This window comes from Martes martes (genome assembly GCF_963455335.1).
Source record: "Martes martes genome assembly, chromosome: 6".
In the NCBI taxonomy this organism is placed as follows: Eukaryota; Metazoa; Chordata; class Mammalia; order Carnivora; family Mustelidae; genus Martes; species Martes martes.
Window position 1 is genome coordinate 135,980,732 of NC_137893.1, and position 26,940 is coordinate 136,007,671.

Consider the following 26,940-nt stretch of genomic DNA (forward strand, 5'->3'; position numbering starts at 1 on the left):
GGAAAGGTGGTCCCAGGCATCCGGAGCTGTATCAACAAGGGGCTGTGGCATGGGCTGGGATGACTCAGACTCATTCCACCTTGAGCCCTCTGCAGGCAGGTCCTCCAGTGCCACCAGGGACAGGCGAAGAGGAGAGGGGTGGAGAAAGGAGGGGAGGGAGGGGGAGGGGGCACGAGCACCACAAGCGTCGAAGGGGGCAGTGATCTAACCCGAGATTTTCTAGGGAAAACAACAGGGACAATTCACCTCACACAGCAGACAGCGTTTCTCTCTGAAAATCTCCCCTCGGCATTTTCGCCCTCCCCCCTCCGAAGTCCCTTGAAAACCAACCTGGATTGTTCTTTCCCTGGACCACACAGCCTCCAGGGCCCAAATCCCCAGCCCTGAACATTTTCCCAGACCTATTACACACCCCCTTTCACAACCCAGAGCTGTTTCATTTTCTGCTCTCCCTCTGCTCTCCATCCTCAACTGTCTCTCAACCTCAACCGTCACCTCAACCGTCTTCGGGGGATACAGATGCCCCACAAACAAAACCAGGCTCCAAGTACCAGGACCGCCACAGATTGGGAGGAGTCATTATAAATATCAAATAATTTTTTCCTACGACAAATAATTTTTTTGGTCATGTCTGTGGAATTACAAATGGTCGTGTCTGGCTAAAGCAATGTGTGTGTGTGTGCACGCATGCATGCGCACGCGTGTGGCATACACAAGTGTGTGTATAAAGGATAGTGAATTCCAATACTAGGCTAACAAGTTTGGCTGTTTCTCTGGGTAGTGAGGATTGTATCTGCTTCCGGAGGCTGCCAATACAAAGTATCACAACCTTGCCATGGTGGTGGGGTTTTACATAACAGGAATGTATCATGTCACTGTTCTGGAAGCTGGAAGACCAGCATGAAGGTGTTGGCGGGATTGGTTCCTATGGGGAGCCCTCTCTCCTACTTCTGGTGATGGCGGGCCATTCTCCATGTTTCTCGGCTAGTCGATGCCTCACTGCTGTCTCTGCCTTCACCTTTACCTGGTGTTCGCCCTGCGTCCCTGGGTCTACACATATATGCCTGGCTTTTTCTCATGACACCAGCCATATTGCCTACTCCAATACGACCTCATCTGAACTCACTACATCTGCAAGGAAGGGCCCACTCTGAGGGCAGAGGAGATACAACTAAGGGAGCGGCATGCGGTGGGGGGCGGTCAGGCTCCCTGCTTGGGTTGACCCCCAAGGCAGACCCCCGCCTCATCGCCTCCACCCCACCCCACAGAGGTCAAGCCCCAAACATCATAACTGTAAGAGCGACCATTAGCATCTATGGGGCATTAACTATTTACCGGGTACTGTGCTAAGCACCTAGGAGCAGCACCCCATTCAATCCCCACCATTCCGTTTCAAAGTAGGTGCTTACTTAACAAACAATTATTTGGCACCAACAGTGCCTGGCACTGTTCCAAGGGCTTTTCAAATATTAACTCATTCCATCCTCCATTGAAAAAGATTTCTAGGGCCAAGATGGAGGCCCTCCGGTCCAGGGTGCCAGGTCAGCAAACTGAAACTTGCCTTAGAGAACGCCATGTCCCCATGCTTGGCCAGAAAGGCAGTCTCCCCACCCAGCCTGCCCATCTCCAAATGCCAAAATTTCCCATCCTGAGCAAGGTTGCCCAGTGGCCTCAGCCAATCAGATATTTTCCATTACTCCCTTCCTTCTTCCTCATTGTTCATCTTCTAAAAGTGTCTCGCCTTCCACCCCGTCTGGCAGCCCTCCGAAAGGTCAACGTCCAGTCCATGAAGTGTTCGAGAAAGTTTGTTTGTAGCACCTAAATCTTTAATCATTTTGTACTACTTCCTCACAGCTCCACTGAGGTAAGCGTATGCACCTGTTACAGACGGGGCAACAAGACGGCAAAACTCACCCACGTCTTCAACCCAGCCAGTGACGACGACATCGGGTCTGCCCCCGCCCCCGCCAGCGACCCTGGGAAGGGCTCTTCTGCCTTCATAAGCAGGCAAAGACAGCCCCAGCAACCCCAGATCGTTCACCGCTGGAAACATGGGCCGATGTGTAAGTATAATAGAGAGAACATTTTGTGGGCTTGGGGCATGGGAATGAGTCTGCCCACGGAAGAAGTGGAGAAAGTGGGGGCAGGGAGGCATGTAAAGCTTGGGAAAAGGTCTGTCCATGATGCTAGCTCTTTCTATCCGTGGAGGCCACGAGAAGAGCAGAGATTCCCAAAACCGCAAACATGGGGTTTTGGGACATAGGGGATGATACGCACAGATGGCGGAGTTTCCAGGGAGGTTGGGGAGAGGGAAAGGGATGCTCACCATTGCCCTCCCAGGTCGCTGGGAGAGTCGGGGCTCCTGAGATAGGCAGGAGCTGCCTCTGGGAAAAGGGTGAAGCAGGGGTACAGGCAGGGTCCTGCCTCTGTGCTCAGAACCATCCTCCACACAGTATCCTGGGTCATCTTTCTAGAACACCAATCTGATGACATCATCCCCACCTCTGACATGAAGAACTCTCAATGGCTCCCATCACCTACCAGAAAAACTCTGAACTGGACCAATTTCTCCCTGCTGCCCCCATGCTGCCATACGTTCTAACCTCCAGCAGCTCTGTCCTGCTACCCCAGACTGACCCACTCTCCCCTCCAGGGCTGTGTGTGTGTGTGTGTGTGTCTGTCTGTCTGTCTGTCTGTGACTTTTTTCCCCTGTCCCTCTCCATGCTCCCATTCCCACCCTCTGCATTTCCCTCATCCCCTCCACCTCTTTTCTGCCCACGTGTGCTTCAAGTCTCAGACACTTGACGCCTGTCTGTGAAGGGCTTCCCTGACTCCCCGCAAACAGACTTAGATCTACCCCCATCTTTCCTCCTGGCATTCTCAGGGCCAAGCCCCGTATTTCTTAAATTGTAGTAAAAAATACATATAACATAAAATTAATCATCTCAACCATTTTTATTTCATTTTTGTTCAAGATTTTATTTATTTATTTGAGAGAGATATCACAAGTAGGCAGAGAGGCAGGCAGAAAGAGAGGGAGAAGCAGCTCTCCGCTGAGCAGAGAGCCCGATGCGGGACTTGATCCCAGAACCTTGAGACCATGACCTAGGCTGAAGGCAGAGGCTCAACCCACTGAGCCACCCAGGCGCCCCTATTTCATTTTTAATAAGAATTGTCTATATTTGAGGCGTACAATGTGGTGATTGGATATACAGAGTGAAATGATGACTACGGTCAAGCTAATTACATAACCAGTCTCCTGCTTCGTTACCTTTTCCGTGCTTGTGTGATAAAAGCACCCGAAATCTTCTCTCTTAGCAAATATCCAGTATTCAAAACAGTATGATTAAGGATAATCATCACTCTGTACATTAGAGTTCTAGACTCATTCATCCTACAACCCAAATTTGTCCATTTTGGTTACATCTCCCCATGTCCCACACCCTCTGCCATCCCTAGTAACCGCCATTCTATTCCCGGCTTCCATGAGTCTGACATTTCCAGATGCCACGTGTAAGTAAGATCATATAGCTTTTTTCTTTATGTGTCTGGCTTCTTTCACGGAACATAATGTTCTCCAAGTTCACCCATGTTGTTGCAATTTCCTTTTTTAAGGCTGAAAAATATTCTACTGTATATATGCCTACACTCATACCGTGTCTACATCATCTATTCATCCATCAACGGACACTTGGATTGCTTTCGTGTCTTGGCTACTGTGAATAATGTTGCAGCAAACATGGGTTCAAGGTACTGGTTTCATATCTTTTGGGTATAGACGCAGAAGAGACACTGCTCGGTCATAGGGCAGTTCTATTTTTAGTTTTTTGGAAGAACTTCCATACTGTTTTCCTTAATGGTCCCACCAACAGTGTGTAAGGATTCCCTTTCCCCCCGACCCCTTGCCAACACTTGTTACCTCTTATCTTTTTGATAATAGTCCTCCTAACAGGTGTGAGATGATACCTCCATCTGAATTATTTTTAGTATACAGGTTAACAGTGTCAAACACATTCACATTGTTGTCCAAACCATCTCCAGAACTTTTCGCCTTACAAAATAGAAAGTCTGTACCAAAAAAAAAAAAAAGAAAGTCTGTACCCATTAAATAGCAACTCCCCTGTCCCCTTTGCCCCAGTGCCTGGCAACCACCATTCTACCTTCTGTCTCTATGAATTGGACTTCTTGAGGTTCTCTCCATCCCTCACTTTTTATTGTGTCATGGGTATAGTATCAGAGTCTACGACTTCAGTGTGTGCAGAATATTTTTATTTTAAGCCATCTCGGTCCCACTGTGAGCCCCCGTCCCGCTGGGGTGGCAGAAATTCCAGCACGGTTCTTATCGGGCTCACCTGCCCCAGGGGGTTGGGCAGTGATCAGGCTCCTCCATCACCGGAGCACTGGGGACCCCCTCCACTCACGGCTCAGCTTTGCCTCGTGCCCAGAGTCCTCCATTGTCCCAATCCATATGGACATCCAGGGCCAGTGGCTCCTCTGCCTCGGGGTCTCATTTGGGGAGTTCGGGGTGAGCTGGGACCCCCCACGCCTCACCTCCCTCTAGGTCTGCAACGCCCATATCTTTGTGATCTTTCCACATTTCCTGGCCTCTCTGTCTCCTGCCCTTTCATCATGCTCAAAACCCTCTCTCGCCCAGCCTCTGGCCCTTACAGTCATGTCTGTCTCTCCTCCTGAGGCCCTCAAAGGCCTCCTCTCTCCCCTTCACCCCTGGGACCCAGGCATCCTTTCTTCAAAGAGCTTGGGAGTTTTACAAAAGCCTTTGACTTCAAGCAGCTTCTGTTTTTTGCCCTCGAAATATCCCGAGGCAAGGACAGGCAAAGAGCCAATCTACCTGTTGACCTGAGGGAACATGAAAATAGAGCAAAATACAAAACAATCTCTCAAAGTATCATTTGCCGTATTTATATATTTTCACACTTTTCTCCCTCCTAGACTCGACCTGCCTTCGGAACTAAGTATTATCTTCTGTTTGTGTCTCTACCATGTCTACAACCACGGTAGCCTCTCAGTACACGTGGTGAATGTAGATGAGCGGATGCAGGCCTTACATGAACTCGGGATTTTTCAGTCCTACACTTCTCGGCCCGTGGTAGGCACACAGGTGCACCAAAGACCTAATCTTGGGCTCAGGTAGGAGGTATATACTTGGGTTTCCCCCACCTAAAAATGGACACGCAATTTGAGGTTTTAAAATATAAGAAAAATATACCTTATTTCAAAACCATGATGTGTTGGGGGTGGGGGGAGAGGGCAGAGAACCAATAGGATGTCTCCCTGAGGCAGCCTGAACTCACCACCCCCACAGGACGGCTCAGAACTGGTTCTCTCCCACCTGGTACTAACCCCTTTCTGGGAACCTACCAGGTTCTTCCTAGGGGGCCATGCTCAGGGAAGAGAGTGTCGAGAGGGAGAGGGAGAATGAATGCATAGGTAAGGGATTTCTCGTTGAAACCGGAGCAAACCTGGACACACAAGGACACCAGGCTTCTCCTCAGCAGCGGCAGCCCTGCTGTTGGCCACGCCCACCAACCGCGGGGAGCCTGGGAACTCGCCGTCTTCTGGAACCTTGGCCGGCTCTGGCATAAAGGAAGCTACACGGCGCTGCCAGTCTCGAGAAAAATCTCAGCTCCGGCAGGATCCGCAGCGTCCAGACGGGCTCTCTGGTCCGGCCATCTGGAACGGCCAGCTCTATTAGCCGACCCCCTGTTTGTCCTCTCTTATTCACTTCAAAGGATGTCCCATGAGGGCAAGAGACAAAAGGCCGTCAAGGGGACTTGGGGGAAGGGAGGAAACTGGCTAAATAATTAGCCCTCCAACCTTCAAAGTACTCTATAATCATTAATTAATCCACCCAACCGGGATCTGTGGGCAGATGGATGCTCCCACCCACCCTGACACACCCATTGCTAAACGGGGCCTGGGGGCTGAGCCAGCGCGGGCAGGAGGGGTTGGTGCACCAGATCGGGGAGAGATGGAGACCACGGCACTTTGGGTTCGAGATCCGCTGCTACAAAAAATCTTTGGGTAACCTGAGACAAGGTGGCAAAAATAGACCAAGAGGCTTTTGAGGAAGAATTTATCCCAGGGCTTGGGCAAATAGGACCTGAGGGCCAGAGGCCTAGAGTCAAGAAGGTAATGGCCCTGATTCTGCAAGGAGGCTACCCCCTGAGGATTGCATCTGAGTCTCTGCCCCACATATCCCCCAGGAAGTAGACTCCTCAAACCATAAGGACCCCTGCCAGGACCCCCTGAGCAGCCTTAACAGCCATTGGCATCACCTTCAGTGGAGCCCCTGAAGACAGCCAGGAAATACGTCCTGGACAGACCTGTGACCTCCAACAACAGGGCTCCACCAGACCCGCCCCACACCTCTGCTGTGGATCCCATCGCAGGTGAACTTGGCTGTCTGGGGGCAACGTTCATTGTTCTGTCCACCTTTTCACCAGGTCGCCCATCTGTCCCTGGGCAGTCCTTGCAGTATGACCAACTAAAATAAGATTGTGGGTTCATATTTCTCCCACACAGATGAGCTCCCACCCTCCAAATCTTTATTTCCTACTGATGCTTACAAGGGAAATGAATGGTGTGGTCGAGATGTCACGAGGGAGAGAAACTGCTGATTTCCTAAGATTCACAAGATGTTGTTCATCCCAGCAAATTCTCAGGAATGCCTGGGCCTGGGGCTTGCATTCCCCAAACTCATTTTAAAGTCATTCAGATTTCGGGATAATGAGTCATGCTAACGAAACTTACAAGAGACTGATATGCAACATCAGAATGAATTATTCTAACGATTACTGTTACTGCTGAGTACTTCCTAAGGGTCAGGCATCGGGCAGAGCACTTTTCTGTGTGGCGTAGTATTTCCCTCATTCCTCACACTAACCCTAAGTGACAGAGATTCTTCTCATCTCTGGTTTTCACAAGTGGATATGGAGCCATCTGAGTACATGAACTTGTTCCAGGTCTTTACACCTTGTCAATGGAAGAGCTGGTTTTCCAATTCACGAAGGATTCCTGTGTTCCTGTTCTGACCACTCCTCTCTGTTGCCAAGACAAGTGTTAAGTGCCAAGGAAGGAGAAATCCGTGCCACCGTGTTTGCCCTCCTGCAGGCAGGCTTTGGTGGAGAGTCTGGTTTCCAGAAAGTTCCTCCTGGTCGGTGAAATCAGAACAGGGAAATCAGAACTGTGATTCAAGAAGTTCAAGGCCTCCCTCTGTTGCTCTGGTCTTCTCTCCAGGCCACTCCAACAGAGCACCACGTTCTCCGGGCTCAGGGGGTCCCATCCAGGCTCCCTTTTCTGTCGGTCCCCTGTAGGTTGCCACCTGCTTCTGAGGAACCCATCGCCAACACGGCCGTGTGCAGGCTTTCACCCTGTGATTTGCTGCTCCTCTTTGAGGAGTCCTCACACAACTCTGGTTTCCGAAATAATCTTTGCCAAAAATGAGGGAGATACTGTACGATTCTATTACAATTCCATTGCACGGGGGTACCTAGAACGGGCAAATTCATAGAGACGGGAAATAGAATAGTGGTCGCCGGGGCTGGGAGTGGGGGGAAGAGGAGTCACTGTTTAATGAGTACAGGGTTTCAGCTTTGCCAGATAAAAAAGTTCTGGAAATAGGTAGTGCTTGTGGTTGTACAACATTGTGAGTGTACTTATTGCCACAGAACTATATACTTTAAAAAATGGCTAGAATGGTAAATTTTACCTTACGGATCTTTTATCTCAATGAAAACATCTTTTTCTTAAATGGGAAGGAGGCTGCTTTGTCCATCACACCCTCTGAAAAGTCTCCCCCAAACTGAGTGATTAGATCCCCTCCACCGCCCGGGAGGTGCTTCCTGATTTCCAAGGGATGGAAAGATGGGACCAGGCAGGACAAGGAACAGAGAGAAGTGGGGGCTCTCGTGGGGCTCCCAGAGCTCCACCCCCACCCCCAACTCTACAGGACCGGCTTGTACCTCGTCCCTGTTCCCAGGGCCACAAGCCTCCATTTCCAGGGCTCAGCCATCTAGCTGAGGAGCCACTTTCTTGGAAGCTGTCAGGGTGCGGCTCTTGGCCACTTTATGGTTCCAGAAATATCTGCAATCTTGTTTCGGGTACCAGAAAACTCAATGTTCCTGACCCTAAATCTGCAAAGAGGTAAGTCATGGCTGCTTCTTCAGGGTTCTTGGCGGGGGGAAGGGGGGAGGGGGCGCAAGGGGTGCATGAAATAAGCCTTGCATCTATTTAAGAAGGAACAACACTCCATTTTTCAAGAGCCTGCGCCTTTTCTCAAGTCACATACACTGACCATGGGCCAGGGCGCCAGGACAAATGTCACACCACCTATTCCAGCCCAGGAAAGACAGCAGCCACCTTCCCAATCCCTCCCACAGCCAGGTAGCCACGGGCAATGACCCGACTTGCAATCTGCAGACTCTCACCCTCCTCCGAGACTTGGAGGACCTCAGCTTCCCCTCCTGCAGCAGCTCTCACACGCCCCCTTCCCCCTTCCCCGCATCAGCACCCCACCCCATGCACCGCCCACCCCTGTGGGCTCACAGGTGCACAAAGACTGCGGCAGGTGGCCCTGTGACTTGGAGACACAAGCAACCCGCAGGGCCTCATGAGGCCCGCTTGGAAAGTTCTGTGTTGGTGCCAGGCATGCTGGAGACATCCCCACACTGGCAGGAAGGAGGCCTTGACCTCAGAAGCCTGCCCAGGACAGCATGTTCAAAGCCCGCCTAATCGCCGCCTCTGACAAGTGCTCCCCTGCCCAGCGGCGGCGGAGGGCACCTCCGTCTCAGGTCTCCCGCCGCCCGCTGTCTAGGGCTTCAGAGAGGGCTGGTTTTATGACTGGAGCTGTCGGCTGGAGAGACACATTTTAAAATTCATGACCTTTCCCATCAGGGTTCAGAAGTGGATCGGACTCCAAGATGAAAGCTCAGTTGATGCTTTCACCGGTCCTGCCCCCCTGCACACACCCTTTCCGCCACTTCTTCCCCGAGCTTTCCTTCCCCACTGTCCTCTAGGACCTTTTGCATTCGTCCAGTTTTAATCCCCCCACCTCATAAACCAAAGCAAAATGAAAATTCTCCTGTTTCCAAACGGAGCGTGCATTCCACGCCTGACTATCAAAGGTATCTCCCTTTGTCAGGTAGGGAAGGGCCACCGAAGGGGCCGCTGGGCAGCAGAGATAGAGCCCAGGCTGGAACGGAGAGGGGTCAGGAGGCAGGGGCCGTGGCCGGCGCATGTTTCCAGGCAAGGCCCGGGGGGGGGGGGGGCATCCACCTGAGGCTGGGGGAGGTGGAAACGCCACTGGGGCCCAGCAGACAGGCTGGCAGCCACCCTTCGCCGCAGACTGTGCCAAGGAAAATTAAAGAGCAATGTGTTTGCTTCCTGCCACGAGTATAAACAACAACAGAGATCCTCTGGGCGGAATTCTTGCCATGCGATTTCAGGCGGCCGGCCGTCCTCAGCTGCCCCTTCCCCACCGTGTCTCCCTTCTCCGTCCTTTCCCGAGGCCGTCTGGGGAAGGCATTGCCCAGTATCCTAATTTATCCCGGGAAACAGGAAACATAAATCTCCTCCCAGTCGCGGTGGCCGCACAGGAGGCGTGCGGACTTTACTGCAGCTGCAAGAGGCAAACGGGAGAGAAGCAAAACCCGCCGGCGGCAGGAGGGTCGGCCCCGTGACAGAACTGACATGTCTGAGCCGAAGTGACAGACAGCGTGTCCGCTGCTGGGGAGGAACAATAGGGAACACGAAGCCGGAACTTAGCTGCACCAGGCACGTTCTAAGCTCTTGGCATCAAGTAGCTCATTTATGCCTCATATCAACCTCAGGAGGCAGACCTTATCAGCCCCATGTGATGGCTAATGCCGTATACCAACTCAGCTAGGTCACGGTGCCCTTGGTCAAACACGACTCTAGCTGGTGTAGTGGTCAGACACCACTCTATGAAGGTACGTTTGAGATGAGATTAGCATTTAAATCAGTAGACGACTGGTAGAGCAGATGACCCTTTAAATGTGGGTGGGCCTCATCTAATCAGTTGAAGGTCTGAAGAGCTAAAAGACTGAGGTCCCCTAAGGTAAAGGGCTTTCTGCCTCCAGACTGCCTTCAAATTCCAGCTGCAACATTAGCTTTTCCCTGCATCTCCAGTTTGTTGGCCAGCCCTGCCGACTTCAGAGTTGTCAGCCTCTACAATCACTCGAGCCAATTCCTTAAAATAAATCTCTCTATTCACATACATACAGATAGGATTAAGTGTGTTTGTTTATGTATGTACAGATAGGATTATGTGTGTTTGTGTGTGTATGTATGTACACACACATGCACATCCTATCTGTTCTGTTTCTCTGAAGAACGCTAATACACTCTACTTTACGGACAAGGAAACTGAGGCACAGAGAATTTTGTTCCCTTGCCCAAGTCCTCAAAGCCAGTAAGTGAGGCAGGCAGGATAGGAATGCATGTAGCCTGAATTCAGAATCTGCTTACTTACCCAGACACTCACACCCAGGAAGTCATAACCCATCATCAGTGAGCTAACGTGGGGAGGGAAGTGTCATGGAAAATGTATTCAAGTAAACTTTAGCTTGGTCAGCAGACATGGACAGGACAGGCTTTGAAATCAATGAGATTTGTTTTCAACCTTGGCTTCAATTTGATGCCTGTGACTTTGAGTGTGTGATTTAAATCTCTCCGGGCCTCCCTTCTCCTAATCTGTAAAGTACCATAAAAACTTCACAAGGTTATTGAGGGATTAAATGGGATAATTTTGTGTGCAAATAGTTATTTCCCAGTGTGCAAGTGAAATCATGTTCTAAGCCCTCATCAACTTGACTTACCAGGGTCTTCTGTAATTTCCTCCCAAAGTTTTTTCAGTTTGTCAAAGCCACTGACCTGTGTCAAGGGCAGGGTTCCCACGGTGGAGATCACTCCCACTTTGAGTTACTACCTCCTGCAGGGACAGGCTGGGTTTCAGAGCAGGGCCTGCTGTCCCAGACCCTCATTGGCATTCCTCCTTTGGGCTTCCCTTGGGCCAGCTAAACCTGCCAGGCTTCTCTTGCTCATGGGGATGAGACTGCTCACCTGGGGTCCTCCCCTCACCGTCCCCATCCCTAGCCACCCATCTACTACCTCTGTCTCCAGAGGCTCAAAGCCTGAGAGAGGGTGAACAGGGCTCCTGGGTTTCTCTCTCCAAGGAAATAAGCAGGTATCTTCTCCCCCAGGAAAAGGAGCACAAGCAAAAGGACATTCGGGAATAAGATCCTTCACCAGTAACAACTCTGTGGTGGGCCAAAAGAACAGGGAACCCAGTTTAGGGGGAGAGGGGGTTGTTTGCGTCTTGGGTTTGTTTTCTTTGTTGCTTCTGTTCTAGGCTGGAGACGCTCCATGTGCTGGGAACCCCAGCAAAGTGTCTGACCTGCATCTTCTCATGTGAATCTCCCACCTCCTCTCTTGTGCTGTCATCATCATCTGCACAATATGAAGGAGAAAGCTCAGATCCAAAGAAGCCAAGCAGCATACCACTGCCTGACGAAGAGTGAAGAGCCAGGATTCACCCCTATGCCTGTCTGACTCCAGAATCCTCACCCTTAACCGCCTTTATCATGGGAATGTTTACCTATTTCCAACAAACTTAAGTTTCCGTTTCTGGAATGTGAGAGACATTCCATCCCAGCTCTGTCTCTTAGAAGGCAAATGGCTTGGAACTAGTCACTGAATCAAAGGAGAGAAATGGAGCAGAGTAATGGTGTCCCGACTCTCCAAACACTCACAGCTCTTAGAACGAGTAGCCAAAGAGCCTGAACTAATACATTTATACCACCTCCTCCTCAACAAGTACTTGTTGTTAGACAAAATTCTTAGAAATCAAAATAAACAAAAACATTAGGGATAAACTATCAGATTCACAAATGGTATTGCAAAATTTACTGTGCTCATCTTTCTCCTTTGAAGGGGAACATCTAGATCTAGGATATATGATCATTATATTGCTGGGAGGGGAGCTAATACGGACAGGCCAAAAACATTTCCAGTTTCAAGACTTTTCTCTGAAGTCACATGCTTGATAATGAGCATATTAAGTCTGCCCATCCCCGCCCTGCACCTTCACCCAATGAGCAACACAGAAAAACATTTGTCTTTTCTATTCCAAAATAAACACTGAGAGTCTCTCTTTTTAAAATGCTGAAAACAAAAATAAAATGAAATAACATAAAATGCTGAAAATAATCATAGAGATAAACATAACCAAAAACAGTTGTAGAGAAGGGGGAAAAAAGAGAATGAGGGAGAAATTTGATAGACCTTCTATCTCTTTGTACCGGTCCTCTCTCCTTTGGCTTAATCCACCTCTTTTGTGACTATAGAACCGGAGCCCATGGCGGATGAGGTCTTGGCCCCATGCATGGTGAAGTCACTTCCCAAAATAAACAGGGAATTCAGGACACGCTAGTGAGGCCATTGAAATCAATTCAGCTCAACATGTGCAATGCTCCGTCTTATTCCCTACACCTTGGCCTTGGACATCCTTACCATAAGAAGTCTATCGTTTTGATGAGGCATGCCAGGCCATCAATCAGAAGAGGGTCCTTGTCTCACTCCAATGCACACACTCCAGAAATCTCTTGTCGCTTTCCTGTTTCATTTTTAGCTATTTTAATTCCTGTGTGTATTTATTTATGTATGGCAAACGCATAACCCAAGTGTTCTCCCCGAGGCAATCAAATCACAAAAGAGTGAACCTTCACTTGTTCTCCCTGCAAATCTTTACCATGCACCCACTATGTCAGCAGGTGTCTACACAGACACAAAAAGATGCGGTCGCCGCCCTAAGAAACTACCTGTAGGAATCAACTCGGGAACCACCTCCTCCAGGATGCCTTCTCCAACCCCCCGGGGTCAGGATGAGAAGCACCGCCTCTGGGTCCCATGACCTTAGATCCTTCTGCATCCACGACCTGCCCCTCCTGGGTGTAACTGCCGGCTTCGGGAGGCCAGCTATCTATCCTTGCTCCAGCTAGAGTCGGGCAGGTTAAAAAAGGCTGCATCTCACAGCACTCTTGGACAAAGAATTGTAATAATGATGATGAGAATGAAGATGTTAATGATGATACGGCAGGGAAAAAAAAAGTAATCCCTTTCTCAAGAAGGATTGCTCGCCTCTCTCCGTCTGCCCCACATCTCTGCATGCGCCTACTTGCGCGCTTCTCGGGGCGCGCGCGGCGCGTGTCTGAGAGGATGCTAGGATGACAGCATGATGTCAATTTCTTGCGGGGTGCTCCCCGCTCTGATTTGCTCCGTCCTACCTAATAGACTTCAGCTGTATCGAAATGAAAAATGAATAGGAAGTAGATCTTGCTGCTAAAACATATGTGTCAGAAAATCATTATGGGTATTAAATTACAGCAATAAAATGAACCAGAACTAATTTTGCAAATTAAGATCCAATAAATTTTTTTCATAGCCACACCTTTTCTTTAAAAAAAAAAAAAAGTAGCAAAATAAGATTCAGCCTAACGGTATTAAAATTAGACTAAAGGCTTTTGGGGGTTGAGTGGGGTGAGGGTATGGACGGAACCAGAAATTTCCATATGACAAACACATTAGCGTTTCGGAGGGCAGCCCGTGAAGGCTGTTCCTCTCCCGTGGTAAGAACACGGCCCCTGTGCCAAACACTATAATGATCAGTTTTTTAAGCTGACATACCTATGTATTTTACATGTAAAATTTATGTATACATATCCCCCTTCCTCTCTTCTGCTCCCCGCCCCACCTCCCTTCTCCCTAGACAAGGCTCCGCTGACACCAGAAACTAGTAAATTTCTAAATTTCTGACAACTGCTTATTTTTAGAAGAGACGATTGCTGTCGGTCAAATTAACACTGAAGCTATAAACAAACCTTTAGAGCTTCGCCTGTTCCGGAGAATAACAGAATGTCTCCCTCCACCCTCCAGCGCTTGGAGGAGCCCGTAATTAGCTCATTGTCCGTGAATAGGTACAAAGGAGGCGGTGCCCGCATCCCCGCTCCCTTTCAACCTTTCCACGGGAGATCCTGGGGCAGATGTTAATTAATTAAGTGAGTAACTTCCACCATCTCCTGGGAACCCAGTTGCGCGCCACTCCACGTTCCAAAAGGGACAGCGAGGAAGAGGAGGCCGGGCCGGCGCTCACAGAGCGGGTCCTCCAAGAAGAGGAAAAAACAGGATTCGCTTCCCTGCGGTCGCTTTCCTCCCGGCTCCGGCTCTGCCAGAACTTCGCCCAGCCGCTCTGCTACACCCAGCGAACCCAACTATTTATAGCCACACAATCATTATAAATAAAGCTGTTTATAACACCGAACCTTGGCCCCGGCATGACTTAAAACTGCAGACTGGCAGCTATGAGTTACTCTGTCACAGGCACAAGTGTGACTACTGACGGATACTTCCTCAAATTGTGACAAATAATGACAAGTTTGTTTGACAAACATCCCACTGACATTCATCTGATTTTGAATAAGTGGTGCTGCTTTTTAATTTGGTCCCTGAGGTCTGGGATCTCAGGGACTTTCTTTATTCTTTTTCTCTCTCCCCTCCTGCGCCCCCCCGCCAAGACACCGTCCTGGGTATAGCCGCTTCTCCCCATCCCCCTGATCACTGGGAGGGATTTGGGGCCGCTTAGGGGAAAGCTTATTAAGTCCACCGTTTCTCTCATGGGACAGTTCTGCTGTTGGGGCTTTGCAAGGGTTTGGGGAGTTTTGTTAATAACACAACAGTGATGGGGGGGTGGAAATGTGGGCCAGCCCCCTGGTGTTGGATAAAGGCGGAAGGAGGGTCTCCGAGGGAGTCTTGGTATTGGGGGGAGATGTCACCTAGAAATGCTGGGGGTTGGCTGCACATGAACCAGTGAAAGACAAGAGTCTGGACAGAGGGACTTACCTCACCAGGCACCTGATCTGAGAGATCTTGACTGATCCTATTTTGGGTCCCCAAGCTGGGGTTCTCTCTTTGGGTGAGCTGTTATAAATGTATGTCAGGGGGTTTCAGAATGCCAGCGGACCTTTGGCATGTAATTCACCCTTTTACAGGGAGAAGAGTTGAGTCAAAGTCTCCCACTACGGTTAAAGCAGAGCTAGACTAGATCTCAGCTCCCTGGCCTCCAGATGGGGGTTCCTCCCACCATCCTTAAATTGATTAATGCACGTAAAGCGTGTGGAACTGTTTCTGGCCCCCGGCAACCATTCCCTGACTGCTAGTTATTACGGGAGTGGTGATTTTCATACAGTACTTTCCACTGCTAGTCTGAATTCCCTCTTTGAAAGGCAGTCTTACAGGGCTCCCCACCTCCCATGGTCCGTCTTCTCTGTCTGATTTACCTTTTTTTTTTTTTTTAAGATTTATTTATTTATTTGCCAGAGAGAGAGAAAAAACGCGAGAGCAGGGGCGGGGGCAGCAGGAGAGGGAGAGAGAGGCTCTCCAGCAGATACCCCGTTGATCACAGAGTTGATGTGGGCCTCAATCCCACGACCCTGAGATCATGATCCGAGCTGAAAACAAGAGTTGGACACTCAACCGTGTCACCCAGGCTCCCGTGATTTAATGCTTATTTATAGGAAGTGCCCAATCTTGCCTCCCATGCCCACTTTTTCCAATTTATCTTAAACAGGGCTTTCAGAACTATGTCTTCAATGTCATGACACAGCTGCCCATCCCCTCCCCCATCTCCCTGGCCAGGCCAGAAGCACAGTGACAAGGGTTGCTCTCAGACCTTACAAGGGCAGGGCCCACCCCTGAGTGTGACCCCCTTCTTACTATTTGCATCCTACCTGCTTCTCAGCTGCTTTACCTTAGTCCCGACCGTAGTCCCTCCAACCCCCAGAATAAAAACCCAGCAGTAGCTCCATATTTCCCCGAGTCACCACAGGCTTCTCCCCTGGAGGACAAGGTCCCCACCTCCTTCTCCAGTTCCAATCTATTCTTCATCCCAAAGCGGACTCTCCACTTTTCCCTGAATATGCCCCCTGAGATAGTCTCCTGTTCGCTTTGACACGGATGCCCTCCCTCTGCATTACAAAACCCACACCTACATCTTGCAAGACTCCTGGAAAATGCCCAAGGAAGCCTGTGCTGCCTGATCGGGCAGCTGCAACCCTCTTTCCCAGCTTCCCGGGAATCCCAGTCACCTTTCCGTGTGTGTCTCCGTCCGCTCCTGTCCCGTCTTCATCCCACGTTAAGGTTACTGTGAACATGTTTATGTTTCATCTTCTTCTCTAGTAGTTAGGGGCATCTCTTTCTTAAAGCCTCTTGGTATCTGGCATAGTGTAGATCCCGAAAAGGCAAAATGTCTCAAAAGTCGGCTTACTAAAAGGGCAAGAAGAAACAAAAACAAAAAAGCAGTATCGACCGGTGTACATCCACTAAGATGTATAAATCAGCAGCAAACCCTATCATGGGGCCATGTGGCTCACACCAGCCCAGGCTTCTGCCACTCTGGAAGGTTCCGTGAGGGATGCCCACCTTCATACTGACCAGCAGCGGTACATACTTGAAAGAACTGGAAATGAGAGAGAGTAGATGACTGGCCAAACTGAGGCAGTGAAAGACGCTGGAGGTCAAAGAGGCAAGTATCTCATCAACCCATCAGTCAGCGGGGCCCTCAAACGTTTATTCCGATCCTGCGATGCTCATGACACAGAACCAGCCTTCAAGGATACACATGTTCCCTGCCTCGGGGCACTCACCATCGGCTGCACTTTCTACCTGTCTCCACACCCTTCCAGCTTTCGTGATACTAAGCCCCTTGGAGCTCCCGATCTCTTGTTGAGCCCCCAGCTCTGATGTTTCTGATGAGAGAATCTGAAGCTCTGTAGGGCCTCTCCCGCTGAGCTCCGCACTCCTAGCCTGCCAGGCCCCGGGGCTGCTCCAGACCACTGTGCTACCCCGCGGACCCCGGACTGGAGTCACCCATCAGAACCAACCCATTCCCGGAGGAGGAGCGGGGGACAAAGCATCAGCTGACCAGCTGACAGCTAAAAAGGAAAATCACAAACTGAGCACTCCTACAAGAGCCCTTTCTTCCTCCAAAGCCACACGGGAAGGAAGGCGCCAGGCCGGAGAGGGGCTTGGGGTCCCTTTGTGTGCTTCCGTATTAACACAGTCACACTTTGCTATGCAGATGTCACTTCCAATAAACACCAGGGCTTTCCCGGGCCTGGACTCTAATTGAAGGAATTGTTACTGTTGGTGAATGGCTGTGGAATGAATTAATGCAAAGCCGACCACTTCATAAATGGCTGCTTTGTGAGCGGTCTCCGAGTCCCGGGGACCTCGATTCCTGTGGCCAGCGCGGCCCCAGGTCTCCGCGTCGGCCAGGGATATTTGCTATCACCGTCTGCCCCTTTCTAAAACCACCAGGGGACGGGGGAATAGGGCCTCACCTGGAGCCTGGTGGGCACAGCCAAACATCCTCTGACTTCTCTGCAGCTGAGTGTGTAGTGTGGAAAAATTGTCCCCTCCCCAGGTTCCGGATTTTTCGTGCACCACCTTCCTTTTTGAAGAAAGGCTTTGCTTGCAAGTTAAAGATGGGAACAGGAGTGCGAACAGATAAAAAGTCTCTTCGCAACCCTCCTCACTCCTAAACTGGTCCCTTGAGCTCTACCCAGGTGCGAGAACACACACACACACACACACACACACACACTCTCACGCCTAACAATGCCGCACATGCAGTTTTTCTGATGGGAATGACTCAGTCTCCACCTCATTTAAAAGTCAGTTCCAATGTGAATGAACTTTTTGGGTAACCTGCTTCCTAGGAATAGAGGATCCAGGAAGAAAAGAGCTGATCAGTAAACGTGCCAAGCCCTCTGCCTGATACACACACAACTCACTGAACCCACAGGCTGGGTTTTTCATTCTTCCCCCAACTTCTGCATACGGGGCATGTCCAGACCCCACTTTTGTTTTTGCTTTGGTGGTAGCTTTGCAGTCTTCTCAAGCTAAACAGCCAGTCCTGAAATCCCCCTTCAAGCTTTAAAAAAAAAAAAAAAAAAGAAGAAGAAGAAAAGGTACCATGATGCTAACAATGGTGGAATTGAGGACAGATTTTGTTTTCCTTTATGCATTGTGGGGATATCTAGATATTCTACAGTGAAGGTTTCATATTCAAGAAAAAAAATGCCTGATATAAAAAAAAAAAAAAGAAAGAAAGAAAATTATTTTCGGTTTATAACATCCCTCAAGATCCTGAGGTTTGCTTTGGCAGCTTTATCTGATTTTTGCAGAAGGGGCGTTCTGGTCTTGAAAATTAGCTTGGGTCATAAAACAAGGAGACTATGACATTCCCTGAAATTGGATCTTAAACCACTGGTTTCTGTCTGAACTTAGTGAAAAAGCAGTCAGTAAAGGAGGATTTATCTTTGGAAGCTCCATCCTCTCCTTTCTGTATTCTTATCCCTCTTCCCATGCCCTTGCCACTCTTATAGTTCTCAACACTTTTCCTGTTTTGCTTTGGTTTTTTTTTTTTTTCCTCCTTACTATTCTTTTTTTTTTCCTCCTTATTATTGTTTTTCTTTTTTTTTTCTCCTTACTATTCTTTTTTTTTTTTCTTCTCCTTACTCTTCTTAAAACACTTCAAGGATGGGGCCTGGTGTCAGTCATTTACACTATAGTATGAATTAGAATAGTCAGGATTTATTTAGCTACGTTGTAAGTGTATGTTTACATTTTAATTCTCAACTCAACTGTATAATGAAAGGTATGGGCTGATGAAAGCGGTCCTCACCTCTGCATTTCTGAAATCAGACACCTAGGTTCCCGGCTCTTCTGTTTGTGGGAAAGGCAGGCCCCTGACTGCAATAAATGTTTCCATTTTAGCTACAGAATATCAGCATTTAAAGTCCCTGCCCCTTTAGAAACAGCACACACTCTGGAGAGCCTACTAAATGTGGGAATGGTTGAAATAATGTTCAGTCTGTGAAAATATTCACAGGCCCAGGTCTTTTCAAAGACGGTATTCTGTATTCTTACTTATAAAATCATATTTGCTTCCCAAAGATATTGAGTACATATACCGAGTGCCTAATAAATAAAAATGAGTAATGATTTCGAGTGCTGGATTTTGGACACAGAAGGGGAAACTGTATCCTAGAGCATTTAAATAACCACTCAAGGTCATTCACTGGTCAATGTAGGGCTTGGCCAAGAGAAGGGGGTTTCTGGTTCCTGGGTTCGTGTTTCAACACATCATCTCTCAAACCACCTAATTCAAGTCCCAGACAAATCCGACAGCCTCACGTTGACGCTGACGGGAAGGTTCAGAGTGACCCTCCTCCTCATTCTCACTCATTCTCTCTCCTTTTCTTTGGGGTAATTCTTGGCAAGTAGGCTATGAAATGAGGTTGAGTGAGCAAACACCATGTGGCTGACCCTGCTAAGCTTTGCCAACTTATTAGACCATACTCTGCAGCTAAATGGGCAAAAATGCAGAAGGAAGAAAAACTTAGAACGAAACAATCGCTTGTCTTTGCTCCTATTTCCCTCATTCTGACCCATGTCATGGTGTGGTCAGTCCCTGGCCTTATCCACACATTTCCTGGGGCCTAGAGAAGTGGGGGTGGTGGGAGCCGGGGGGAGTGGGACCGCCAAGAAGCTTCCCCAGAGCTTCTTAGGAAGTTTCCCAGTGGAAATCCACCTCCAAAAGGCTGAATTCATGATAGTCTTGTATTACTTATAGAGGGATGGTTGATACTCTGTCCCCAAAGTTAGATCTGGGGTCACCTTCCACCAGACTCCATGGGGACAGAATCTAGGCCCCCTAGTCATCGTGTATCCTGTATATTTGCCACATTACTCTGTCTGCTGTCACCTAAAGCCCACATCAGATCTTGACCTTGACTCGCCAATGTGTGTTACCTAAAGAACCTCAGTACCTGCCATTTATAGATTTGTTCACTTATTCAGCTAAAATATGGTAAGTGGTTACTGTATGCCAGGCACTGGGCCAGGCTCTTGCTATATAAAGAAACCAGACATGCAGCTCTTGCTCTTGACAAGCGGATGTGAGACTCAGAAAGGGACAAATGACAGAGAGCCAAGTTAATTTATACCCAGATCGACAAACGCCTCTTTACTCTTGAAGGCTCTGATCAGACATCGCCCTCTTCAAAAGGCTTCCTGCCCATCTGCAAGCAGGGCGTGCTTCTTCTCCTAGGCCCCGCTAATAGGCGGGTTGTTACTCGACTACAGAATTTTTCATATTGTTAAAGTTATTTCTATGCACCTTTGCTCGATTTTTGAGACTATGTGCGAAAAGGCGGGAGGATGGAGAGAGGAAAGGCAGAAACTGCTATTTCACACCGCCAGACACCCACAGTATCCGGGACTTTTCAGATGGATGGATGGACGGATGGACGGATGGACGGATGGATGATATCCAAGCTCTCTTGGCCTCTTCATAGAGTTCCTTGACCCAAATTCGTGTCCACATGAGAAATAAACTTTCCTCACAGCTCCTTAATATATAGAGCTTGATTATTTCAAGTTCATCACGCAAACTTCCAGAATCTGGAGACAGGAAAGGCTCCTCTCACTCCGCCAAAAGCTCATTTGGTTGTCTTTGTGTCTTTATGTTTCTCCAGGAGCGTAATTAGAATACGTATCAGCATGTGTGAGTGTGGGCATGTGTCGGTCCTCATGGAATTGGGCAACGTCCTCTATAACAGGGGTCCCTCCAGTGGGTCTCAGCAGCGATGGAGGGCATGGAGGGGTGTGCCAGGAAGATGGGGAGATTCAGCCTGTCAAAGCCAATCACATTAAATCTTAGTGCTCATTCAGTGCCTGTCACAGGAGGAGAAATCTGATGACACCCGAACATCAGAATGGTTATAGCGTCTGTTAAATGGCTTGTTAATGTGATTGTTGGAAATTCTACACAGAAATGACACTGGTTACAACCAGAGCAAGGCAGGCCTGGCTCCCAGCCAGCTTCTCCTGAGCTCGGCCACCACGGCAGGCCAGGTGGACGGGGCGGGGTGGGGGGGGTTGTTTCACTGCTACCTGGCCTGGCCTCCTGCCATCATTTGATAGCTTTCTCTGTCTTGTAATCTGTTTCTTGTAAGAGAAGCCTGGCAGTCTCCCCCCGCTGCCCCCTAGCCAAAAAAAAAAAAAAAAAAAAAAATGCCTCCTGTCATGAATGTTACCTGTCTTTACAAGTGGAATAAAAATTTTTTACACCACAAATAAACAGAGCTTGGAAACAATTTGTCTATTCTATTTTTGGTGGGAAGGGTACCTTTCAGAAACATTCCATGTCGGTTTAGGGAGGCCTGAGTAAGAAAACTCTTCCGTAGGCTAAATCCATTTCATTTGATACCCAGGCAACAATCGTAGAATCTTAGGGTCATAGACCTTGAAGGTGACCGAGCCAACCTTAAGTTTCTCCTGAAAAGTAAGTGAGCTATGGCATGGTGGACTAGAGCGACAATCCAGGGGTCCTGATGGTCAGCCCAGCTTATCTCCCACCCACCCCACCCCCCATTACCTAAAACCCAGATGCCTCACTGTTGTCTTTAGTAGCAAGAAACACAGGATGCACTCTTGGACCTGGCCCTGGTCCCAAGGACATCTCTGACATTTCCCTGCCGTCCCCTGCTCATATCTCTGAGGAAGGATGCTTGGCTCTCTGAAGTGCCATGCGGGCTCCGCCCCCACCCTGCCCCAGGTGTGTGAGGACTGAGTCCCTGTGAGGCAGAGTGACCACAAGCTGGGTAGCACCGGACACGCCCTTCTCCCCCAACCCCTGCCCAGGAAACAGACGTCCCAAAGTGGCTTGTTACCATTGCTTACTTGGAAGGACAGAACCTTCCCTGACTGGGTCCTTTTCTTCCAACCCTTGGTAGTGGCAACAGATGATTTCTCAAAGGCCTGGATCACCCCGTATCACACTCTGTTTTTCCCTGACACACTCTCCCCTCGTGTGCAAAGGCTAGAAGTGATTTTCTGGTCAGTTTCAGAGCCTCCTGCCGTGCAGGCCCTGGGTATGAATTACACAGAGCAAATGACAAGCCCCTGCCATTCTAACTCTTTAGCTTACGTCGGAACTCCCTTGGCTTCCTCAAGACCCATGGAAATTAAGATCTGCCCCCCCAGGCTTTCTTGACAGTTCAGTTCCTGGCCTCCACCCACAGGAATCCTTCAACCAGCCTCCCCCCCATCTCTTCCTTGCTGCGCTCTGAGCCACGCTCTGTGCGTTGGTTTTAATGGCTTTTCTTGAAGGCAGATTACCCTCTGTATTAATTTCCTAGAGCTGCCGTGACAAATTACCATGATCTTGGGCACTTGAAACAACAGAAATGTACTCGCCCACCCTTCCAGAAGCCAGAACTACAAAATCAAGGTACAGGCGCGGCCATGCTCCCTCTGAAGCCTCTAGAGGAGAATTCTTCCTTGTCCCTTCCAGTTTCTGGTGGCTCCAGGCTTTCCTTGGCTTGTGGATAAATGGTTCCAATGTCTCCTTCTCTCTTCACATGGCCTCCTCCTTTTCTTCCCCTGTGTTCTCTTCTGTCTCTTTAAGGACACTCATCACGGGGTTTAGAGCCCACCTGGATAACCCAGGGTGATGTCATCTTGAAACCTTTAACTGAGTTATATCTGGAAAGGTCCTCTTCCCAGATCAGGTCACATTCACAGGGTCTCAGGGTTCGGATATGGATCTGTCTTTCCAGAGAGCACCATGCAACCCACGACACCCTCTTCTAGGAGGCATCAGAATGGAAACCTTCACTTTGGAGTAACTCAACGATTCAGCCGTGAAGCGTCGAGTGCTGCTTGGGCACTGGAGGTTGGATATTAGTTCGGTATTAGACACACCCGATGAATAAGGCATGGTTCCTGCCCTCGAGAAGTTCTTCATCTGACCCATCAGGCAGAAAAGCAAATAAGTCATTATAATACAACTTGAGGAAAAAAAAAAAAAAGAATTGGAAAAGTCCCCTCACTCAAGAATCTGATGGCCCATTTCCCTGACAATTCCATATTTCAAGCAGTGTCGCTCTCTTTTTGTTCCTGCGCCACAGAAATCTGCTTAACCAGGAAAATGAGAACGGATGGAGGAAGGGAAGGGTCATGGGAGACAAGGGAGGTTTCTTCCCTGAGGAACTTTCTTTAGACTGCGGATACGTCTGTCTAGATATTAAAAGTAAGGGCAGACGTTTGGCAAAAACAGTGCACTAGGGGCATGACGTTTCTGATGTCTGAGCAGAGAGCAGCTCGGAGACAGAAATGACTCACACACGGACAGGAGTGATGGCTCCCTGAAAAGCTTTCCACATATTTGTGCACAAATCGACACATTGGCCGGGTGCCAAGGAGCAAGCGTGCTCTTTCACTGTTGAATTGTTTAAGCGTTTCAATACTTGAGTTATGCGAGGCCATATCTGAGCTCCCATGTGAAACCTTGCGTGTTTAGCGCTCCAGATAGGAGATGGCCTGGCTCACAGACAGAGAAGTAAGGCAAACGCTGTCCTCAGCTTCCAAACAAAGAATCTAAAAACCCTCTCCTAAATTCCTAAGGGGCAGGGGAAGGGAGGTGGAGGGGAGGGAGGGTGTGGGACATTATTCAGGATGATAAGGATGCCAGGTGGAGAGAAATAAAAAAATATACCTTGTCAAGTAGTTCTAGAAGGTTCTTTCTATAGCAAAGCCTTCCACCATTTAGGAGGCCAATTGTGGATAATACTTATCCTTGAGAGCTGATAAATACAGACATAAAAATGACAGGCAAATAGACAATGTACAAATTGGCTGGAATATTGTGATTCAGAAATAATCACTAGCTAGAGTGGTTCCTTTGCTCTGTACTTCTAAAAACACACTTAAGTAGTATCTTACAATAAAATGACTTTTCTTCTGACTTTTTCTTAGTGGAGACTCAATGAGTAAGACATAGATAATCATCCTAAACCAACCCTTATCTTCAGGGCTCTGCCATTTTCTTTGAAAAATAAATTATGTCCCAGAACAGTTCTAAGAAAATTGGCAGAGATCCACCAGCTGTCTGAAGAAAGTTAAAACTGCAAAATTCTCTAGGAAACCATGCTTTGGTGACTCTGCCCAGCAGAGAACTTCTCGGTTCCAGATAAGTGGCCCTTAGACAACATCATGTTGCAATTCCAATCTTTGCTCTTAAATGACTCATGTTAAATCCTGAGTGGAACATCTTGACCAATAAAAACAATAATATGCATAATTGTAATTACATCCTCAGAACTACAAAGAAGAACACCACACACCTGCTCACACAGCTGAGAACTTTACAAAGTTGGAGTTGATCTGGCTAAGTCCCAGATTCTCTGAGCTTACACTGTAGCCAAAAGAGGACAATGTAAACTGACCTTACCTAGCTCTTAAAGATCAGGGTCACCCCCGGCTGGACACTGGTTTCCCTTATGCAAGTAAGTTCCCCACAAAAGTTGGTTCTAACCTATTTCTCATTTCTAATTCAGTCTACCAGAAGAAGCAAGAAACCCCATCCTCCAAAGAACAGAGAAATGCAGGTGGTGAATTCTGTCTACAGATCTCATTTAAGAAAATGTCAGTGTAATGTGCTGTTCATCAACCTACCATGGCCATCCTAGGGTCTCCTGCTGCTGCAAACTGTGCCCATTGTGTCCCTCCACCTCCCACCCCTTCCCCAGGACAGGGGCTCGAAATCTCAAGTTCACCAATGTGGCTGCCACCTCTTGGACTGCCCTAAGCAAGATGAAGTCACAATAAGACCAAAATGCAAAAAGGCCAATGGGTCCGTCCATTTTCACATTATGTAACAGATTAAAGGAAGGTCTTCATAAAGGTATGTCCCTGTCCTGGACCTGTAACTATGACCGTATTTGGAGAAAGAGTCTTTGCAGACATAAGTAAGTTAAGAATCTGGAGATGAGACCATGATAGATTATCCAAGTGGACCCTAAATCCAATGACAAGTGTGCTTATATGAGATACAAAGAGGAGAGACACATAAAGAAGAAGAGAAAGCCGCGGGGAGATGGAGGTAGAAATTGTCATGTCACAGGTATAGCCAAAGAACGCCTGGAGCCACAGAAGCTAGAGGGTAAAAGGAAGGATTCTCCCCTGGAACTTTCCCAGAAGCACCAGGCTCCACTAACTCCTTGATCTTGGAATTTTGACCTCTGGAGAGGATAAATTTCACCCAAGTTTGTGGGGATTTATTATAGCAACTCTAGGAAACTCTTACCTCTGGCTTCATTTTCAAGGACAAATTACACTCTCACGATCCAGAAGGCTACATCATGCTATGATCAAGCTCATAGGTTTGGTTTGAAACCTCGTACTCTTTCATTACATAATTGGTCATATCCCTCAAATCGATCAGGCAATAAATACGCTTAACATCTATTAATTTGTGGCAGCAGGCACAAAGATGAGCTAGAAAATATTGCTCAACATATGCTGAAAGTTTTCACTACAATTCAGGATGAATATACATATGATAGACACATCTGAGGTTGTCGGCCCTCAGCAAATGAATCTCCTTTCCTGGCAAATCACACCCCACACTCACAGAATTGAGCCCAAAGACCTGTTGGTGTTGCATGACTCTTCTCCACCTCCTATTAGACCAGTTATAATTGATGGGAGTAGAGACAGAACTTGACCAAAGCTGGACCAACCATGCTGCATCTCCTGGGAATCTGAGGTTGGGCTGAAGGTAGCTCGGCCAACTGAGCAGGCTGGGTGTAGAGGAGAGGGAAACTGGGTCGCCATCAGGAGGCCATCTTCCTGCGTTTTTACAGATACCGGTCAATCTGGACAGAGAAGAAGGGGACAGATGCCAGCGAAAAACAAAGATCGGAGACACAGAGAGGGTCCTCTCTGGCTTCCTCCTGCAGCCCTCGGATTTGCTGTAACATTCTCCTTACACCTTCTTTCTGGCCTGAGCCAGTTTAAGCTGATCTCGGTGGTCAGCAACCGGGAGAGACTTGGTTGAGACCTGAATGAGCTCCAACAATTCAAATTAATGAATAAAAATTTACATTTCACAACAGATATATGTAGGGATAGGCTAATCTATCTGTCTACCTCTCCAGCCACCTATAAACATCTGCATTTCTTTATCGATATACAATACATACAACGTTCCCTGGCCAAACTCAAAGTCCTTCCGGATGTAAAAATTTAAGAAATCCTTCCTCTCAGTTAGCATCCTTATTTTAAAGGAACTGGTCATTGTATTCCACCCCTTAGCCTTGAATTAGAATTTAATAAGTGTTTATTGCATGCATACTAAAGAGGATCCTGAAGACTTTTTTTTGAAAGTCCTCTCTTCCCCTTGAAGTACTTACGACCTAATTAAGAAGATAAAATACACGCTGTGACCTAGTGTGGGTATCTCACCTTGTCACAATTACTGGCAGTTTTCACCTTTCATTAATCGAAAACTTCTCCATACCCCAACCACTCACACATTTGACACTGACACCTCTCAACCCGCTTTTGTCTGCCAAATTCGGATCTTTATAAATCAGCTGAGAAAAGAGCATTTTGAGCGATTGCGCGGTAGTGCTGTCAGCCAAGAGCCGAGTTCTGGAACCGTTGCCATTTTTTTCCCCTGCACAGCAATGCTTCTGCAATTACTTGAAATTTTTTATTACACCGTGCCCCTACGGTTTTACAAAAAGAAGTGGGGAAATGGAAAAAGGAAAGCACTTCAATGTAATTCTCATGAACTTAACACAATCGAGACAAAGGTGGAACTCGGGGAGCCTGACGTGCTTAAATAGTCACCAGGTTTAAACCGGTGAAGGAAAATAACAAAACGAAGGAACTTTTATGAAACGGCGCGAAGCCCGTCTTGCAAGAGTGGATCTAAGAGCAGAGGGGTGATTAGAGGTTGGGGACGGGAATCCCTCCCCCTTCTCTTGTTCTGCT